Here is a 6,606-nt window from a genome sequence, read left to right on the forward strand (position 1 = left end):
TAAAAAGGATTTCTCAAGGATCAGCCTGTCTCGTCAAACTACTACTACACATGTGGACGACATTGGAAGACAAATTGAAGGTAATTTAACAAATCGTGCGTCTGAGTTTACAGTTTATTCTCTAGCTTTGGATGAATGCGCAGATGTCGCGGATGCCGCCCACGTGGTGGGAGAGGTGTTGATGGCCATTTTAATAAAACAGAAGAATTAGCGGCAGCGTATCCACTTAAGAATACCACGAAGTCATGAGATTTGTTGGAAGCAGTTATTTTGCCATTAAGTCATTTTTCGTTAAAATTTAACAACCTATCGCGGCTAACAACGGATGGTGCTCCAGCAATGGCTGGGAAACACGATGGTTTGGTTCAGTTGAGTGAAAATGAGGCTCGCAAAGTTGGCAATTCGTCGATGTTAAACTCTCATTGCATTATCAAGTCGAAAGGACTGAATCGCCGTCATTTCCAAGAATTCCTGAACTTTTTCGATTCAGAGAACATTTCTTAGTATACGAAGTAGGGTTGCTTACCCGATCGAAAATAATTTTGCAAAGAGTGTTATATTTGACACAAGAAATACAATCTTTTTTTTTAATACTCGGCTCCAAGGAAAGGATCATCTCATTGATGTCATGCATGATCTAATTTCCGCAGTCCAAATGAAACTTCGCCTTTGGGAACAACAGTTACGAACAAAAACTACACACTTTTTCCTACACATCAAAGAAATCGGACGTCAGTCAGATAATGCTTGACAATGCTTCTTTGATATCTGTCTTGAAATACTAATTCGAAAAACTATTCCAAGCTTTAATAAAAACGTCGTCTGCTTGTTTATGTATTTTCTATGCCATTTCTATGTTATTTGAAAATGGAAGACAGAGAAAAGCATTGTGATGCACAGTTGAAAGAGAAATTTAATCAGGTTGGTTTGGAAGAGTTCTATAAAACATATTTGGACAAGAAGAAATATCCAGCGTTTTACAAACATGCTCTAAAAATGATTTTATCAGTTGAAAACATTCACCTGTGTAAAAATATTTTTAGCCTGATGAATTACATCAGATCACAAATGAGAACACGAATTACTGTGTTCATCTGGAAAATTGTTTGCATACAGCAACAACTTCAGCTGATATCAACACTGACTCAATTAGATAAGTCACAGAAAGCCAAACACCGCACTAATATTATATTTAATTAATTAAATTGTATAATAAATGTTCTTTCATAAGATTCGTTTGAAAAATAGTTCTTGCTTGTTTTGGTTCAGAAAACAAAAGTTTATAATGCAGCCAGCGGGGAAATCTCTTCTCAAAAATTTGGCTCTCCTGCCGAAAAGGTTGGCCACCCTTGCTTTAGAGCCCTGTGACACTCCATGACTGATAGAAGGACGTAACAGAAGCACTGTTTAAGATTCAGAAATATTCTTCAAGAGGAATATCTATCGCAGTGGACATGGTGACAAATGGAAGTTCGTGTCCACTGTGATATTTCCTTTCTTTAGCCAGCTAAGTGTAGAATCCTGTTTAACATTTCTTCATTAATAGGAGAAATATAGGCATCCTCCTCCCCTACACTAATCCTTCCTCTCACCAAATGTGCTATTTTCGGCATTAACAAGACTTATCTGATCTAAAGTAAAAAGCCTACATGGGTGTCTTCTCCTCAAATACTATTCGCTTTTCTATAATGTTGGGTATAATGAGCAGTTTTGGGTGAGAGAACGCATGATGGTCACGAGACGTAGGACACTTTGCGACTGATAGCAGGACGGAAGAGGAGTTGTGTTTATGATTCAGAAGTATTTTATAAGAGGTGTATGAATCATAGAAGACGTGGTGACAAATGAAATTTCCTGTTCAGTGAGCGTCCAATCAATCAGCAAATGTTCCTCCGTGGGCCACGTCAGTAGCTTTTCCGATGGAAATTTATTGTTTCAAGTCAAATGACAATGCGAGTCATAAGCCTCAATTACCATTCGCTTTGGTGTCATGTCCGATGCAATGAGCAGTTTTCAGTGAGAAGGGGTGGGAAGGTTTACAGAATTATGACACTCCACGACAGAAAGGAGGCTACATGAGCGGTGTTTATGATTCAGAAATGCTTTACGAGATGAATATGAGTCATTGTGTGCATGGAGACAAAGGAATATATTTTATGTATATTACAGCTAATAATAAATTGCAATTTCTTTTTTAGCGTCGTATGCGTTAAACCCATCTACACATTTCCCCGCTAAATGCAGAAATATTATCTCCCTCCTCCCTTTACAATCCTTCTTCCATTTACCCAATGTGTCTTATTAGGGAATAACATCAGTTTGTCCGACCTGATCTCATTGGTTGAAGGCTAATGCCAATGTGAGAGGGCCGGCCGCGGTGGTCTAGCGGTTCTGGCGCTGCAGTCCGGAACCGCGGGACTGCTACGGTCGCAGGTTCGAATCCTGCCTCGGGCATGGGTGTGTGTGATGTCCTTAGGTTAGTTAGGTTTAAGTAGTTCTAAGTTCTAGGGGACTGATGACCTAAGATGTTGAGTCCCATAGTGCTCAGAGCCAGAGCCAATGTGAGAGACACCTCCTGGCCGGCCGCGGTGGTCTAGCGGTTCTGGCGCTGCAGTCCGGAACCGCGGGACTGCTACGGTCGCAGGTTCGAATCCTGCCTCGGGCATGGGTGTGTGTGATGTCCTTAGGTTAGTTAGGTTTAAGTAGTTCTAAGTTCTAGGGGACTTATGACCTAAGATGTTGAGTCCCATAGTGCTCAGAGCCATTTGAACCTTTTTTTTTTTTTTTTTTGAGACACCTCCTGTAGCACCGTACGCCGTTGTGTGAGACGGGCAGATTGGTGTGTGAAGTGATGACATTCCTCAGCTAATAATGGGACCTATCAGGGCTCATGTTTAGGGATCAGAAGTATTTTACAAGAGGAATCTTAATTGTGAAGCCCACGGGGTGAAAGGGAAATTTCTATCGTCTGTGATAGTGTAGTGCCTCAAGAATTTCGATGTAAAATTCTAGAAACACTCGGCCTTCCTCCGTCGCGAACACCCGATATTTTAGGCCCGAGTGCGGGAGAGTGAGAACGTTTCTACCGACTCACCTGTTTCTATGTACAGGTCGGAAGTTTGTTATTAGAAGACTTTAAGAGGGACGAGTCACTGACGACGACAAGTGTTTGCCACCAGCGCCACAAAAGACGTGATGAACACTAAAAGAATAATTATGTAGTATTCATTGATGTGTTAGTGAAAGTGATTATTGTAGAAAAAGAAAAGAAAAGAATTGACTACATACTTTCAACCTACTTCATGTCTTATCTCTGGATGAGGCAGGACGCATGTGATGCCCTTAAAGTATTAGATTGTACAGCCTATGATATTGTACTTGTGTTTTATCGAGTTAGCTTTCCAAGAGTTCACATAGTTATGTGAAAAAGAGTAAATGTTGCTTTGTGTTGAGAGTTGAAAATATACCACGAATGAACTGAAAGTGTTCCACGAGTACACAAATTATTTCAAGACTAGAGGCGTAGTTTAATAAATTCCTGTAACCCGCTATAGTCTTCGGAGAAGAAGCTTTTAGAGATCGATGTAACCGATTGCTCAGAGAAGAGGATCAGCTGCACACAGTACGTGAGTCAACTGCGTGAGACGTGTGATTCTTGCACCCCAGTACCACACTGTCTCGTGTCGTCCAAACAAACGCCAGAATAGTGGATTGCAATATCATTAGTATCTTTATGAGCGATGAACGTAGCTTAATATTTCTCCGTAAGTAACGATATGTGATCTTCGTCGTCGCCCTACAGCCTGCTTCATCTCACAAAATGTAGATTCCTCGTCAATAACAATAGCTTTTCCGAGATAGTATGTGTCTTTGTGTGATGTACGTTGTGGTGGGCAGCTTATGGTTTCGGGTGGTGTAACGTGTGAAGGACTGTGAGATTTCTGCGCTGATAGTAGGTCGTCTCAGGACTAGTGTTTATGATTCAGAAACGTTTTACAAGAAGAACCTGGATTGTTCAGAACATGGTGTCAAATGAATATTTGTGTCCACAGTGATATTAAATTGGAATACTTTTATTATCACCCTTAAAAGTTAAATGTAATGTGACATTACTCTTTCACTGAAGAAATGTGGGCCTCCTCTTCCACATACAGCTCTCCTTCCTCTTACTAAATGTGATTTCTTCGGCAGTAACAATAGCGTGTCGTATGTGTACTCAGGGGCTACAGTTCAAATCCAATGGGAGTCACATTTCCTCCAGTACCATTCGCCATGGTGTTACCAACAGTTGGGTGGGCAGTTTAGGGTGATATCTAAGGTTATTATTTGGTGAATTATTGAACTCGTGGGCTCATAGTGGAACGCGTTAGCATTGGGTTGCCATTGGTGACTCAGATCTATTTTACAAGAGGAGTATCGTCATGGAGCACGTGGTTACTCCTGAAAATTTGTGTCCGCTGTGATGTTAAATTGGAATACAGTAAATAACGCCCTCAACGATAAAGCAAGCTTGATGTTTCTCCTTTATTGGAGAAATTTCGGCCTCCTCCTCCCGTTGCAGCCTTCCTTCCTCTCAAGAGTGAATGTTCTCATCGGCAATAACAGTAGCTTCTCCGATCCCAAATCATTCGTTGAAATGCACTGAGAATAACGTCTACTCAAGTACCATTCGTTTTGGTGTGACGTATGTCGCGGTGGGCATTTTGGGAGTTCAGATGGGGTGAAGGTTTGCAGAATTGTGGGAGTCCAGGGCTGATAATGAAATGTCTCAAGACACGTGTTTATGTCTCAAAAATAATTTATAAGTGTAACATGAATTGTGCAGCACATGGTTGGAAATGTTTACACTGTAATGTGAAGCTCTAAATCCCTTTATTAACACTTAAGCGTGAAACATAGCTTAAGATATCTTTTTAGTTGGTGAAACGTTGACGTTCTTCTCCCCTTACAGCTGTCCTTCATCTCACCAAATCGATTTGTTCGGCAATAACAATAGCCTCCTCGATCTGAACTCAGAGGTTAAGTCAAACGCGAATGTGTGTTACATCTCCTCAGATACCTTGCGTCTTGTTGTGAATTGCGGTGTGAAGAACGATTTGGGCTGTCAGGTGGGTGTAAGTTATGAAAAATTCTGACATTCCTGAGCCGAAAGTGGGACGCCTCAGGATTCCTGATTATCCCTCAGAACTTTTGTACAAGAGGAATAAGGATCGTGCAGCACATCGTGACTGTGGTGTCACCGCCAGACACCACACTTGCTAGGTGGTAGCCTTTAAATCGGCCGCGGTCCGTTAGTATACGTCAGACCCGCGTGTCGCCACTATCAGTGATTGCAGACCGAGCGCCGCCACACGGCAGGTCTAGAGAGCCGTCCTAGCACTCGCCCCAGTTGTACAGCCGACTTTGCTAGCGATGTTTCACTGACAAATTACGCTCTCATTTGCCGAGACGATAATTAGCATAGCCTTCAGCTATGACCTAGTAAGGCGCCATTATCATTTGCTATTTATCTTGTGATGCATGTACCGTCAGACCGATGTTCACCAATTATGGATTAAAGTTAAGTATTCCAACAGCTACGACCTTTTTTGCTAAAGTCTAACTTCCTTAACTGTTCCAGACGTCACACCAGCCTGCGTGAGCTTAAACGCGTGCCTTTCGGCTTCCTCATAGTGGCTTGGCTGTCTTGCCAAGTCACTACAGTGACAAACGAAAGTTTATGTTCCCTGTGATATTAAATTGGGATAGCTCCACCATCTCTCCTTCGCAGGAAAGGCGGGCGCCTTTGGAACGAGCCACCAACCACACAGCTCTGTGCCGCAGCTTCCGTCATCGCTAGGCGCAGCGCATCAGACCTGCAGAAGCCCTTGCTGTATTTTGTGGCACCAAATCCGATGTTACCTCTGGCACTAGGTCGCCACCGCAAGCGTGTTCACACTGGCACGATTTCCGCGCATCCGTCTGTTGGTCGGTCTTACAGGTTGCAGTCCAGCCGCTCTCCAGTCATTCGATACTGGGTGTGCACAGTAACTGTTCTCTGGGCTAAGAGCCGACAGAGTAAGTCTTTCCCAAAAATTCATTCGTCGCAGCACGCCCTACGTTTGTCAGTCCTTACGTCTCTACAAACCACGTCCAACCCTCTGAGGTGCTTCATCCATGAACTATACGGACTCTGACATCCGTCAGTGTTACTCTACTAGGACACACAATATGCTCTGCTTCGAAATGTAGAAACTGTTATTAGGTTTGTGTTATACTTTTATCTTCTTGTCAAGACTATCTTGACTTGTATTACACTACTGGTCATTAAAATTGCTACACCACGAAGATGACTTGCTACAGACGCGAAATTTAACCGACAGGCAGAAGATGCTGTGATATGGAAATGATTAGCTTTTTAGAGAATTCACACAAGGTTGGCGCCGGTGGCGACACCTACAACGTGCTGACATGAGGAATGTTTCCAACCGATTTCTCATACACAAACAGCAGTTGACCGGCGTTGCCTGGTGAAACATTGTTGTGATGCCTCGTGAAGGAGGAGGAATGCGTACCATTACGTTTCCGACTTTGATAAGGGTCGGATTGTAGCCTATCGCGATTGCG

This window comes from Schistocerca cancellata, chromosome 1, assembly GCF_023864275.1.
Source record: "Schistocerca cancellata isolate TAMUIC-IGC-003103 chromosome 1, iqSchCanc2.1, whole genome shotgun sequence".
Lineage (NCBI taxonomy): Eukaryota > Metazoa > Arthropoda > Insecta > Orthoptera > Acrididae > Schistocerca > Schistocerca cancellata.